Here is a 15,133-nt window from a genome sequence, read left to right as displayed (position 1 = left end):
CGGTTGCCCCTCTTCCAGGCCAGCTCTCTGCTGTGGCCCGGGAGTGCAGTGGAGGATGGCCCAAGTCCTTGGGCCCTGCACCCGCATGGGAGACCAGGAGAAGCACCTGGCTCCTGCCTTCGGATCAGCACAGTGCACCGGCCGCAGCGCACCAGCCGTGGCGGCCATTGGAGGGTGAACCAACGGCAAAGGGAAGACCTTTCTCTCTGTCTCTCTCTCTCACTGTCCACTCTGCCTTTCAAAAAAAAAAAAAAAATCACATTGTTCTAATTAAATTAAATTACACTGAGGGTCAGTGTGATCCTTGGTCTGCTCCACAAGTAATGGTATTCCTCGTACTTTTTAATGTGACCATTGATTGCTTAATGATTTGTTTCTGTGTCTAGTTGTGTATTGGAATTAAGCTGATTCAAATTTCAACTGTAGGTCTTTTTTTATTCCTCCTCTTTGTTTGAAAGATGATATATCTATTTTTGAAAAAAAAATACGAGGTCTCCCATTTTCCAGATATTCTCTAAGATGACATCTATGAGATCTTTGTAATCATGACAAATTCAACTTGAAAAGTCATTTTAGAACACTTTCTTTTTTATTCTTAATTAACTTCCTGTAGCAGTCTATTTTTTAGTGTTTCCAAGAACCAAATAGTATGGGTACCAAGCAAAAACACATATATGGTGAAAATGTTTCATATTTTAACAATGGGTATATGTGCATTTATGCAGGCTAGTTCACAGATATAAGATCACTCTTCAAGCAAGAACTTTTAGATCATCTCTAATTTAAAAACCCAATGGAATGATAAAATTGAGCCTCTCTGTAGCTCCATGACCTCCAGCAACATCTCCAAGGCCACAGCTGCCTGAAGGTTGATTCTGTAATTAGAAGATGCCAGGGTCATCTCAGAATAGAACCTCAAGCCACCCAGGCTGCAGTTATGGAATCAGTCTCTGCAGAGCAACAGCAGCAAGGAAGGGTCTTCCTGCTGATTTGGGAAGGATCACCTGGGGTAGGGATTTGGGGTTAGCAGGAATCAAGAGACTGGGGAAGGGCTCCCTGAAGCATATCAACCTACAGAAGCAAGGGCTGGAGGGATAGTATCCATACTTGCAAGCTGCTTCTTCAAGGGGCAAGTCTCTTAAGCTCTAATTCTGGAATTCAGTACTTTTGTAATATGAAGCTATCACATTTGCAGCACATGGGCTTGATGTTAGCAGACTTAGGTCTCTGGGTAACTTAGCCTCCTTGTTGGATTGGCTTCTTGTAACAGTAAAGATCAGCAAGTTGGGGGAAATGGGCATGTTTGGCAAAGTAATTAATACGCTGCTTGGGGTACTTTCTTTTGATGGTAAAGTGCTTGGGTTCAAGCCCTATCTCTGCTTCTGATTCCATCTTCCTGCTAAGGTAGCCTCTGGAAGGCAGCAGGTGATGACTCAAGTACTTGGGTCCCTGCCACCCACACGGGAGATCTGGATTGAGTTCTGGGCTCCTGGCTTTGCTCTGGCCTACCTTCGGCCATTGCAGGCATTTGGGGAATGAAGAGGTGAATGCAAGATCTCTGTCTTGGTCTCTGTCTCCCTGACTTTTAAATAAATAAAGGTAAGTAAGTAAAAGTTAAATGAAAAAGATCAACAAGATAAGCATATGTCAAACATTAGTGTGTTCATGTGTTCAGTGTGAGGCAATGAGCAGATTCTTGATACTACAGATTATTCTTATACATAATCAGGTTTGGCCTTGGGGTCGCAGACTCCTGCATTTAGTCCATGGTTTTCATTTTCTTAAAGGGCTAACAACCTTCCTTCTCCAGCATCCTGTCTTTGTCTTACTTCCACAGGATATGTGGTCTCTCATTCCCCATTAGACTGATTTGGGTGGTGGGATTTTAAAATGCTGTAATAAGTGGGAGAAAGAGGAGGGGGGTGCTGAAGCCCAGAGAGACTTCAACTTGCCCTATAGACATGCTAGGAATAGTAACCCCTCCTAAAGCTTTCCTTTATTCACAAAGGCTCAGAGAGATTATTATTATTTTTTTATTTTAAATTTTTAAAAGATTTTATTTATTTATTTAAGAGGCAGAGTTACAGACAGTGGGAGGGAGAGAGAGAGAGAGAAAGGTCTTCTGTCCATTGGTTTACTCCCTAAATGGCCGCGACAGCCGGAGCTGCGCTGATCCGAAGCCAGGAGCCAGGAGCTTCTTCCCAGTCTCCCACGTCGGTGCAGGGGCCCAAGGACTTGGGCCATCTTCTACTGCTTTCCCAGGCCATAGCAGAGAGCTGGACTGGAAGTGGAGCAGCTGGGTCTCGAACTGGCGCCCACATGGGATGCCAACGCCGCAGGCGGAGGATTAACCTGCACCATGGCACCGACCCCAGAGAGAGATTATTTCTAACTCTTTCCTAATCCTGGACTTTCAAAACTTTATAGGCCATAGGTGACACCTGAAAATGACACCGATTTTCAGCTACTAGTACCCTCTCAGTCTATAGTGTCATTCCTCCAAGGAGTTTGAAGATGTCAACAAACTTCATTTTCAGAAAATCCCTGTGAGGCTAAAGAGAGCAATTACATTCTCTCTACAGAGGAAGAAACTGAGGCAGAGAGACTTCATCTACATGGCAAATCCTGTGGTTGGGTCAAGTCTGACCCTGGGACCCAAGGACTGAGGCAAGACGGATCCCTCCCCTATGCCCTGGGCTTTGGAAGGCTTGGGTGTGACCACTCCTCAAATGCTACTCCTTCTTGGCAAGGGAAGGCATCCATGGGGATAAGGGACTGTGCCACCCAGGATCGTGAGGACCCGGGGCCCTAGAATTCTTGCCCCAAGATCCTTGTGTGCAGTCGCAGGGTCTGCTGGGGCCCATTTTCTGTCCTCGAATGTTCACAGAACCATGGACTTGGGCCTCTGTGCTTGAATTGTGGTCCAGAGGTACGAGTGCCTGTGGAGTTGAGGGGGCACAAGCAGGGTGTGTGTGTGTGTGTGTGTGTGTGTGTGTTGGGGGGTGTGTGTCCACAGGCAGGCAGCGGGGGTTCTGTGAGATGCTGGAGCAGAGCGGGGCTGGGGGCAGCTGTCCCTCTCCACCACATTCTTGCCAAAATCAGGTCAAACCGTGAGCAGTCTAAATGTGAACCTGCCCTTCAAGGTTGCCCGACAAAGGCGTCTTTGTCAAGGTAAGAGATGTTTATTTTACCGTCCCTTGTCTTGATTTAGGACCTAAATATTTAGACAGATGGTATGTGGGCCTCCGCGTGCCCTCTTGTCTCTGCCCCTCGCACGTTTTTGGGTGCTCTTGCTCCTGACTGCCAAAAAGCCCAAGGGAGCATTGGAAAACCGGAGAGGTTATATAATTTCACACAACCGCGATTCTCGAGCTGCACTCGGCAAATACAGACGAGCTTACCTACGAGCCCTGTGTATTTATCACGGGGGCTCTGACCAGTCACAGGAAAATAAAAAGCAGGCTGCTCCACACTGTTCCATCCCCCCAGCCCTCCGTCTCTACTTAGGAAGAGGTGGAGCAAGACGCTCTTCAGGCTTCCCCGGAGGGCTCTGGGGTGCGGGGGCTGGGGGTCTCCCAGGGAAAACCAAAGGCAAGGTTTGTGTTGGAAAACAAAAGCAGCCAGTCATTCCTACTCCATTTAGGTCGCTGAAAGCAAAGACTACAGGGCTGGCGTCCCGAGGGGTTCCAGCCCGGAGCTCCCTCTCTCCCAATCCCAGCGACTGAGGAAACGAACAAAGCGGGGGCGGGGGGAAGGCGGAAAACTCAAGTTTTGAGGAAACCGTTCCCGCCGGCGCTGTTGGCTGCCCGGAACTCAGAGGAGTCTCGGGTGCAGCCCCAGACCCGCGTCTCCCACTAGCCCTGGGTTGGCTGGCCCCGGGAGGGGCAAGGGGCGCGGACAGCCCACCCCCGGACCCCACGAAACCGGCAGTGCAGGCGGCGCCCTCCGCCCTCCGCCCCGGGCCGGACGTCGCCCGTTTAAGGGGCGGGCCGCGGCTCCACGTGCTGGCTGCTGAGTGACTGCACTACATAAACAGAGGCCGGGCCGGGGGGCGGGGAGGAGGGAGAGAACAGGCTTTGACCGATAGTAACCCCGGCGCCCGGCACAGCCGAATCTATAAAAGGAACTAGTCGCGGCAAAAAACAGTAATTCCGACGGAGAGTGAGTGCGGCCGGGACCGGCCCAGCCGCGCCGACACCCCTCTCCCCAAGCGCGGGCGGACAGGGCTGGGGGCGCCCCAGGACCCCCGCAGCCAGGGCCTATTGCTTCCTGCGCTTTGCTCCCTAATTTTTTTTTGCCCCCTCTTCTTTTCCTCCCCTTCTCCGGAAGGGTTTGTCACGGGGTTGGGGGAAAGAGGCGCAAACAAAAGTGGAAAGCAGGTAAGAGACTTTCCAGTGACTTGGGTGTTATTGTGTGGGGAAGCGGTGGGATTCGGGGACTTTCGTCCGGACCCCGACATTCCCACCGTTTGCGATGCGAATAGAGTGGGGCGGCGTAAATGGGAAAAGGTGTCTGAAGACGAGACCGGCCACCCTAGGACCCGGCGCTTGCTGCGCTTGGGGCTCGCGCGGCGGCCGTGGAGCCCGGGCAGCATCTCCGGGCTTGGAGACCCAGGAGCGGTACCTGCGGCGCCGCGGGGCGGGGGTTCTTGCGCGTACTCGGGGCGCCGCTGCTCCGGTCGGGAGAGGCGCGGGTCCTGCACCGAGCGCTTCTCTTTGTTCCGGAGCGCCTGAGCCCAATGCAAACCCCTCTGGCCGCGGGTCTGCCAGCGCCCACCGGGACCTGTGCTAGCTCCGAAGCCCCACTCAGAGCTTGGGCTGAGTTAGGCTCGGACCTGGGGTTTGACTCCGTGCGCCCGGGGACTGGAGCTGCGCCTGCTTGTCCCCCAAGAACGCGTGTAGGAGGTGTCCCAAACAGGGTCCATTGTGCTATTGCTCGCTTGAGGCCTTGGGGGTTTTGTTTGACTTGGGGATGGCTTGTCTGCCGTCTTCCTGCGTTCCGTGGGGCTGGTGTCCTTGGCGCATGGTGGGGGGGGGGGGAGGGATGAGTTTTGTACCTTTTAAAAAAACGCAAGACTTCGGGAGAGCTCGCGGAAACTTGGAGCTGGGGTGCCCATTCCTTCCTCCCCGCTCTGCCCTATCTCCCTGGCCTTTGTTGCTCGTGTCGTGGGGGGCAGCTTCAGGCAGGGCACGGATGGGGAAGCCGGGCAGAGGTGGTGCAGCAGAATGACCGCGAGTAACCCCGGCGGGCGGCGCAGAACTTGCAGCTTGGCGGCTGAGCTAGGCTGTGCTGTGCGGGTGGGGGAGCTGGGCGCCGGCTGCGGGAGGCCCCCAGAGACTGACCCGCAGCGCCTCCTGGCTGGGTGGCCTAGGAATCGGCCTGTGGTGGAGTAGGACAAGACTCCACGGGGCGTTGGCGCCCGCGGGCTCCTTGATCGTGAATCCCGGTGCAGACCGGGAGGAACCTTGGGGGTTGAGGTGAAAGAAAGGCCGTCTGTTTTTTGTTTTATTTATTAGCCTTCTTTCTGACTCCAGAGCATTGCCAAATCAGAGAAGGTTCTAGGGGCATCAGCCTGTGGCCGGGTTTTGTGTAGGTGCATCTCTTTTTCAGGAATTACCAGAAGCAGGAGAGAAGATGAAAAATGAAGACAGAATAATAAAGTGTTTGGCACTAGAAGTAATTGCCTTTCCTTTTGTGCGGGCATTGATCCCATCAGCTTTTAAAACCCAAGACTTTTCAGTGACACCTCAGAAAGGAAGTGAGTGGTGTAAACATTCATAAAATCAAGGACAGATTTGATATTTTAAACAACTTATCTGGTGGTGAAAATCAGCAAGTAACTTTTTCTGTATGTTCCAAGCCCCACTCCCATAAAGAAAAACTGACAACAATAGCTTGGAACCCAGATCCAAGTTTTGATTTTAGACAAAACTTATAAACTAAAGGGGCCAGCACTGAGGCGTAGTGGGTAAAGCCACTGCCTGCCGTGCGGGCATCCCATATGAGTGCCAGTTCAATTCCTGGCTGCTCCACTTCAGATCCAGCTCTCTGCTATGGCCTGGGAAGCAGTAGAAGATGGCCCAAGTCCTCGGGCCCCTGCACCCGCGTGAGAGAGCCAGAGGAGGCTCCTGGCTCCTGGCTTCAGATCAGCGCAGCTCTGGCCATTGAGGCCAATTGGGGAGTGAACCAGCTGATGGAAGACCTCTCTCTCTCTCTCTCTGTAACTCTGCCTTTCAAATAAAGAATAAAGGAGAGAAAAGTGAACCTATCACATCTTCTTAAAAAAAAAAACAGCTAAAATAATACTTTCTCATCTCTTATATTTCAACCTATTAACACAAAAGTGATGGGGGCTTCCTGTTATTCTCATTCTTACCAGAAACTTCCAAAGCACAGAAAGCATGGGAGCATGGAGAATATTCCCAAGGAGACTCTCTTCAGACAGGATAATTTTTCATGTACACAGTTTTGGTGTGAGCCTGTCCCCCAGGTGCTCTCATAAACCATTAAAATAATTTGTGATAGGGATTTTTGGGAAAACATTAGCTATACAGAACAAAACAGTTATCTATTGGAGAATAAGCAGTAGGACCATAGGGATGAGGGGATGGAGACTCCAGCCTTCGTGATGACCACAGTCTAAATGGGCAAGAATTGCTACTGTAGTGTAGTGAGTCACTCATGAGTTTCTTTGCAGGTGCAGCCTGGTGTTGCAGAGTGACAGATCTGTGACTGTGACACCTGTGGTGTGGGTGTCTTCCCTGCAGAGGAGCACTGGAAATCTGCTTGCTTACGAGCATTTAGACTGACTTCTAAATGAAGTGTGTAGTGGACGCTGGACAACTGCGGCTCAGAGTGTGTTTACAGTTCATGTGAAACGTCCATTAGTCTAAGGTTGGAGAAGGGTGATTAGGGCTTGATGGTTTTCAACCTCTGCTCAAGGAAGTCCCAAGGCAAACATTAAAAATGAATGAAACTCAGCAACTCAGCTTTTTACTACCTTTTGTAGCACTTACCTAATACAGAGAGAGGAGTTGGAATATTTTTCTGGCTTTTTTTTGGGGGGGGGGTGGGTGGGTGGGTGGGTGTGTCTCCTTTCCTATAAACCAGGATGTTTATGCTATACTGTAGTGATTGCAAATTAAGATCTTTGCAAATTAACTGTGAAACTTTTTATCAAACAGTACCTTACACGTAGTGTGTGTGTGTGTGGGGGTGCAAACTTGAAATCTTTACTTAGTATACAGTTGGTCTTCTGTTTATAAATTTAATTAAAAATGAATCTTAATGAAGAATGGGATGGGAATGGTGGTGGGAGGGTGGGTATGGGGGGCAAGAACCACTGTATTCCTAAAGTTGTACCTATGAAATTTGCATTCATGAAATAAAAGCTTTAAAAAAAGAAATTAGAAACAACAAAAAAAATTAAGATCTTTGCTTTTTCAATTTTATCTCCTAAAATATTTAAATGGATATTGCTTTACACTCTTTTAAATTAAAAACCTTTGGATATCAAAGAAAATATCAAAATGTATGTGGCTTTTGCATTTCTAAAATATTCTTGAATCTAGATACTAAAGAACTAATGCAATTATGATGTTTCTTGTGGTCAATTATTCAAGCATCAATTTTCAGAAGATTCTGAATACTTTATGTGCTGGGAGTGGGCTTACTCTAAAAATGGAGACCGTTTTCATATCTGCATGGGAGAATTTCCAGGAATGCCAAAGATATTACAATTTTTATTTTTCAAATAAATTTTGAAGTTTATTTTCATTTTATTTGAAAGGCAGACACACACAAATCTTTCTTTTGCTGGTTCACTCCTCAAATGCTTGCAGCAACAGCTGGGCCTGGGCCTGGGCCTGGCTGAAGTCTGGAGCCCAGAACTCCATCCAGATTTCCCACATGGTGACAGAGACCCAAGTGCTCAAGTCATCATCTGCTGCCTTCCAGGATGCACATTAGCAGGAATACTGCAATTGGAAGTGGAGCCAGGACTTGAACCCAGTCACACGATGTAGGATGCAGACATTCCCAAGTGGCATCTTTACTGCACTTCTCACTCACCCCTGCAACGTTTATTTGATAGACACTTACATAGTACTATGTGCCAAGTATTGTTCTAAATACTTGCTTAATCTTCACAACAAACCCATTATTATCCCTATTTTACAGATTGAAAAACAGAGAAGCCAAGTAGCTTGTCCCTGGCCACACATTTTGCAAGTGGCAGAGCTAAGATTTGGACTTGGCCAGTAAGTTCCAGAATTCTTTAACTTCCACATTAAACAACGGGGTGGCAGGATTTCAGCTGCTGTGTGAGCAGGGCACTTCTAAGGATGCTTAGTGTATTCTCTGCATGCATCTGCTGTAGCCCTTATCAGAATCCACAGTCTGAATTGTATTTTCCTGTTGCCATGAGTGAGCCAGCCAAATTCTCTTCAGCCGGTTGAGACGTTGGCTGCCTAGGGATCGCCAAACCATGCAAAGAACAGACAGTAAAATTTACTCAACTCTAATAATTTTTTAGTTTGGTTTAAAATGAAAACTATACTATTGCTTCAATCAAATATTTGTAAGTAGACTCTGATCTCAAATGTCTTCTTGTGTCAGACCTCGAAAATAGAATGTCAGGGTATTTGGCTCTGAAAGCATTAGGAACAGAAGAAAAGGGGAGAAGAACTGTGAGTTGAGCTGTTAGCCCTAACTTAGGTGGTTATTTTTTGGTTCTGATACTATGTGATTCCTATTTGTCCTAGGCCTAATTATGTTGTGGACCTCTTGGAATAAGCTCTTCCTCAGTTACTGCTGTTATTGCCTCAATATCAGATTTACCCATTTCTTAGAAAAAAGTTTCAGTCTGCCTTATCAAAGTGAACTAGCATGGGAACAGCTTTTCTTATTAATTAGTATAACAAATTAGAAATAAACTCTCTGAAAACCTCTCTCAGTAAAAAGTTATGCTTACTCTTTTTTAAAATGAAGTCCTTTTATTTGACACTGGTTCACTCCCCAGATGGCCACAATGGCCGGAGCTGGGCCAATCCGAAGCCAGGAGCCAGGAGTTTCTTCTGGTTTTCCCATACTGGTGCAGTCACCCAAGGACTTGGGCCATCTTCTACTGCTTTCCCAGGCCATATCAGAGAGCTGGATCGTAAGTGGAGCAGCCAGGACTTGAACTGGCACCCACATGGGATGCTGGCACTTCAGGCAGCGGCTCCACCTGCTGTGCCACAGCACAGACTCCTATGCTTACTCTTTTTTTTTTTTTTTTTTTTTTTTTGACAGGCAGAGTGGACAGTGAGAGAGAGAGAGACAGAGAGAAAGGTCTTACTTTACCGTTGGTTCACCCTCCAATGGCCGCCACGGCCGGCGCACTGCGCTGATCCGAGGCAGGAGCCAGGTGCTTCTCCTGGTCTCCCATGGGGTGCAGGGCCCAAGGACTTGGGCCATCCTCCACTGCACTCCCTGGCCACAGCAGAGCTGGCCTGGAAGAGGGGCAACCGGGACAGAATCCGGCGCCCTGACCGGGACTAGAACCCGGTGTGCTGGCGCTGCTAGGTGGAGGATTAGCCTGTTGAGCCACGGCGCCGGCCCTATGCTTACTCTTGACCTACTGTATTCTGCTATGGTTTTAAGCATTTTACATGGAATAACTCAGTTCTTATCAGAACCTCATGTGATAGATATTGCAATTATCTTCATAGATGAGGAAGCTGAGATATAGACAAGTTAGGTAGCCTGGTTCCACAGTTTGGAAGTAGTGGAGTTGAGGTTGCACCCCAGGCAATCAGCTTCCAGGCCAATGAAATATTAGCAAAAAGCAAAAAGTGGTTCCCTTTTTGATTTGGACATTTCTACCTGAAAATAGTTTCCTGACCAGGTAATGAAGTTAGATGTTATTAGAGAGGCAGGGTTCCGGGTACATGAAGCCAGAGGGTGAAAATCCTGTATGTAAAACTCTCTATACCCGGGCTTCAGTTCCTCTGCTTTCTGTTGAGGACGTAGCTGTATTATGGCATTAACTGTAGCAAAGGAGGAGTGCTAGACCTGGTGCCCGAAACAAAGCCTGAAAAAGAACTTTTTAAGTACAAAATCCGATATCTTTTGCAAACCTCTTTTAAGATATTTAAGATATCACTTAAATGTTATTCTCCTTGTGAAACTCTCCCAAATCCATACTTCCCAACTCTGAATTGAAATTAATTTTTCCTTTTTTTTTTTTCACGCCCATGGGACTTGGATTACCACACTTCATGTCATGCATTTAATTGTGCTTTGTAAAAATTATTACAGCAAACATTTATTTGCCTTTCTTTTGAGTGACTGCTTTTCTAGATGGAGGTCCTTACACCCTCCCCATTAATGTGGACAGGGTTGAGTCCCTAACGACTTGAACAAAGAAAATGGGAGCCTCCTGTTTGCTTCTTGTATTTTCAAAGATTACTAAAGACAATGGAATAATCACAGGAGAGCATTGGAATCAAAAGACATGGGAGATAACTGCAGTTAAGTTTAGGTCTGCAATAGGTTGAGAAACTGGAGTGTGTACTTCAGTGGTTTAAGCCACATTACTTTTATAGAGTAAACAATTCTGTTTTGCTAGTTTCGTTTTCCTTTTTGAAGCAGTTGTGACTTGAGAAAATGCTTGTCTGTGACATTCCACATTGAAGCATTGTGAGCGGTGCCTTAACTTATTGTTGATGAGCATGAGGTAACATGTGATTTAGAAGTTATTTTAAAAAAGCAAAATAACCTCATATGCTTTGGATCTACTCTTTATACATTTTTTTTATTTTTTTTATTTATTTTTATTCGAAAGGCAGAGATACAGAGTTTTAGTGAGTGTGGATGTTTGTTTAAAATTGTGCAGTGTTTTCTAAGCCAAATCCAAATTCCAGGAAGCATTTGGAAGTCAAAGCATTTTATCTGGCGTTGTTGAAGCTGATGTTTTGTGATAACTGCTGTTTAGTATGTGACATTTCCTGGAAGGAACTTTCTAATAGTTGGTCCGTTAATAAAGATTCCCTGAAGCTACCTTTAGAGTATTTATGTAGTTCTTCCTAAATAAGTAAATAGATCATATTATTAGTATCAGCACATCTTGAAATATATGGGCAGAAACTAGTGAAAAGGTACATGGATATGAGAGTCAAATTGGTGTGGATTAGAATTCTGGTCCTGTCCCTGATAGATATGCAAGTTGCCAATCTCTCTTCACCTCCATTTCTTCATCCATAAAACAGGTATGTGTGTGTGTATGTGTGTGTGTGTATTGTAAAGCATATAATATAATGCTGGTGTTGTCAGTGACTAAAAGCTCGAGTTTCAGTTTACTTCATCTCTAGTTTTATTCCCATGTTACTTACCTTGATATTCCAGACATGAAAAAGCTGATGGCAGTGACAGTACTGAACTAAGTTCCGCAGTGACAGTAATGAACTAAGTTCCACACTTAGACTAAATCACTAATTTCCTTTTTTTTTTTTTTTTTTTTTTTAAGATTTATTTATTTGAGAGGCAGAGTTAGAGAGGGAGAAGGTCTCTTCCACCCACTGGTTCATTCCCCAAATGGCTGCAAGCAATGGCTGGGTTGGGCCAGGCCAAAGCCAGGAGCCAGGAGCTTCATCCAGGTCTCCCACATGGGTGCAGTGGCCCAGGGTCTTGGGCCATCTTCCATTGGTTTCCCAGGTGCACTAGCAAGGAGCTGGATCAGAAGTGGAGCAGCTAGGATTTGAGTCGGTGCCCATAACAGGTGCCGGCGCTGCAGGTGGTGGCTAAACCTGCTGTGCCTCAGCACTGGCTCCTAGTCTTGCTTCTTATGGTGGAGTCTTGTTAAGCCAATATGTGATTAAAACAAAAGCTGACTCATTCCTAAGACTCATTAATGCTCTAATTTGAGTGCCAGTGCCCAACCTAGGATGAAAATTGGACTGTGCCTTATAAGAATATCACTAAGTACCTTGGAAGACCCTCAGTGGGGCTAGGTGAGTAAGACAAAAATTTTTCTAAAACCATGTCCTGAATTTGTGGTTTCAGAGGTCATAACAGATTTGGACTGGAAGGAAGAAGAGAGGAAAAATTTGCAAGAGGTGTCTGAGTGGTGGGATGGGGAAGGAACTACTGAGAAATTGTTTAAATGTCATTTCCCTGTTTACTTGTGCTTTGCAAAATTCCTGTTAGACGTCAGGTTGGGAATAATTGTTTTTGCCAAGAGTCAAACCAAGCTTGTTTTCTTGAAGAAGCAAGTCCCTGGGGGATGGCAGCTTGAAATCAATTGGATCTGGTATTTGGATGTTTGGAGTTTGACATAAAGCAACATTGAATGCTAGTAGCAGCTTTCCTTGGAAAGGCAGAGAGAAAGTGAAGGCCCAGATGAATGAGTTTGGACCTGTAGATCCTTCCTCACTCCAGACGTAGGGCCTTGGGATGGAGGTGGAAGATTTTTCCTTAGCTGTGGTGAACTCGATTTTGGTACTGGGATAGAGAGGGAAGCAAGAGGTACCTACAAACATTAACAGTCACAACAACAAGGTAATGTACATATATTTCAAAATTAATGTGCTAAAAGACAAATGATGCTATTAAACTGAATATTTGTTGAGCACATATTCATTTAAACACCGTTGGCTATGTGAAGGATTATGTGGTAAACAAATGTCAAATTAGAGTGATTAGCGCATAGTATGGCCCAGTAGCTGTCAGATTAATCTCCCTCTACAGGTTTTCATCTTTTCTCTATTTCAAAGGCTTTTTCCTGCTATTTGGCTCCTTTTTGTTTTGGAATCACACAATCGCCTTCCATGTTTGCCATTATTTGCACTGTACTCTCTGCTACAATGTTTATCTACTGAAATGTTACCCACCAACCATGCTTTGGGGAACAACTGGCTAGGGCTTCTCATTCCTCATCTTTTCATCCTGTTGAATCTTCGTGGTAACCCTGAAACAGACAACCCTGAAACAGACAACACTTCATCTGGTTCAAGTTATTTACATTGATTCACATTTTTATAATTCAATAAATTTTTTTTAAAAATTGGAAGTTGAAAACCAGCATCAGTTCTCATAAATACATGAGCATTTCAAAATGAGTGAAAACAAACTACTTTTGTTGCAGTCTATAAAATGAACTATTGCCTTCCTCGGGGCTCTGGCTAACTCTGAGACTCGCTTTCAGGGAAATTAGGAAATTAGCAGGTGTTGAAGAGAAAGCAAAACAGGAACTCTCCTTAATAAAATTTTTAAAAAGGCTAAAGAAGTGCTGAAGAAAATAACATTTTCTTCTGTGATTTAATATTTAATATCGTGCATTCCCTTTCCTGACGTCCCCGTGGTACCACTTACATTCATCTTGTGTGACCTCCCCCACTGGGGGAAACACGGGGGCTGCCTGTTATTAGCTCCATTTTTCAGGTGATGCACCTGACAGACACAGAAGTGAAAGAACGTGTTCCTGCTTCCTGTATGTGGCTAATGGCACAGCCAGGGACTCAGGCTCAGGTTGTGCTGACTCCTCAGTTCGTACTTGTTGCGTTTCTCATGCTCCCTCCCCCATGACGCCTCTCCTAAAACATGTAAGGGATGTGTCTCTCTGCTCCCAGAGCGCTTTAACGTCCGCTGCTGAAGTGTCTCAGTTTGCACTCTACCAGCATCATGGGAGGAAGCAGAGAGAGATTTTTGATGTTGGAATCTACGGTGATGGTTTGCCATGCTTTGGGAGATGTATGAGTGTTTTCCATGGCTATTGGGTACCTAGTTCTGGGCAGTTTTCTTAAATCATCTACTGCAATATCACAAAGATGTGTTTCCTCTTCTGTGACCCAAAGTGGTAGAACTGCTTGCCTACTTTCCTTCTCCAGCTGTCATTAACTAGAAATTAAAAGCTTAGTCTCTTGCCTTTTCAATGCAGGCTTCTTTCTACTGTACCAGAACAGGGTAATCTTTACAATGCTCTTTTAGGAGAGACAAAAGAAAATTGTGCTTACTGAAAATGGACACTGAATCCTTAAATATTGGACTGACCTCATTTAGTTATTCTCAAGCTGTTGGGCACTTATTTATTCTGTCTGTTGGGCCAATTTGAATCCTAAAGGGTTTTTCAACTGGAATTTTTTTTCCTTTTTCCCAAGTAAAAGTTGCTCTTTGGTTTAAGTTCCAATCAGAAGGAAGTCTCCTGAATGTTGAGGGTTTCCTAGGCACTGTATCTTTATGCCAAAGTACAAAATTCTAATGCTAATTTTGGCCAGTTAGAATTAATTGTGATTCAAGGCAGGTGGATTTTCTTTCCTTTTACTTTAATGATTGGGTTAATTATAATAAGGACCTTGAGTTCAAAATAAAGAAAGCTTTTGGTCAAGTAGTGTTTATTCAGTTGTCAATCTTATTGCAGGCTTTGCAAATTTAGTGGAATTAGCACCATTTTCCAGTTTACAACTCCAGTCACATTTCACAGGATCACAGTGTGGCTTTCTCCTCCGTGGGGCAAATGGAGGCTTGTCTGACACTTGGTTTGCCTGGCTTCTGTGAAAGGGAGGGCGTGTGCCCCAGGAGCCTGCCGAGACAGGAGTGGCCCTCTGTCCTCAGGCGGAGTTTCCGCTGGGCTCTCACCTGTTGTAAACTTAGCACAACCTTGTTTGGGGGATTGCATTGTGTGAGCTTTTGAAATCCTCCCATGAAAATCACAGTTGTAAAGAGGAAGTTAGCAGAAGGTCCACCCAATAATTTAGGTCCATTTTTTGCCTTGAGTACTTTTTTTTTTCTTTTGGCACACAGAATATTTGGTTTGTGAACATACATGAGCACCTTCTAAACTCAGGACACTCTGAATCTTGATAATATGGTAGTAAAACAGCTCTATTTCCTTTGGAGGGTCCTCCCAGGCCCCAAATAATATTCATATTTCTAGTAATTAAAAAGAGAAAAGCTAACACCCTTACACTTCTGTTTTTTTTTTTTTTCCCCAGAATCACATGTATGTGATTAATTTAGCTAGATAGCTGGCAAAGTGGTTTGAATTCTTGAGAAGGAGTTTGGTTAAGGTGTGGAGGACAAGACTTAGACCCTGTGCCTCTGAGCCTGCCCTGGAACCCTGGTTAAATTCTCACTTATCTGTTTAGCTGGCTCTCCA

At 45.6% G+C, this 15,133-nt stretch overlaps 1 protein-coding gene across 3 annotated transcripts in view; it reads left to right on the top strand.

Annotated features, from left to right (window-relative positions):
* Positions 1–4,053: 4,053 nt before the first annotated feature.
* ABCA1 (ATP binding cassette subfamily A member 1) overlaps positions 4,054–15,133 on the top strand; it is a 137,497-nt gene continuing 126,417 nt past the window's right edge. For all 3 annotated transcript variants that reach the window (XR_016224583.1, XM_008257418.5, XM_008257475.5), the window contains exon 1: positions 4,054–4,379. The gene's annotated coding sequence lies outside the window, so the exon portion shown is untranslated. The remainder of the gene's footprint in view (positions 4,380–15,133) is intronic.

Source organism: Oryctolagus cuniculus, chromosome 1, assembly GCF_051225735.1.
Source record: "Oryctolagus cuniculus isolate XC-2025 breed Fujian yellow rabbit chromosome 1, ASM5122573v1, whole genome shotgun sequence".
NCBI lineage: Eukaryota > Metazoa > Chordata > Mammalia > Lagomorpha > Leporidae > Oryctolagus > Oryctolagus cuniculus.
This window is presented reverse-complemented; position numbering and strand designations above follow the sequence as displayed.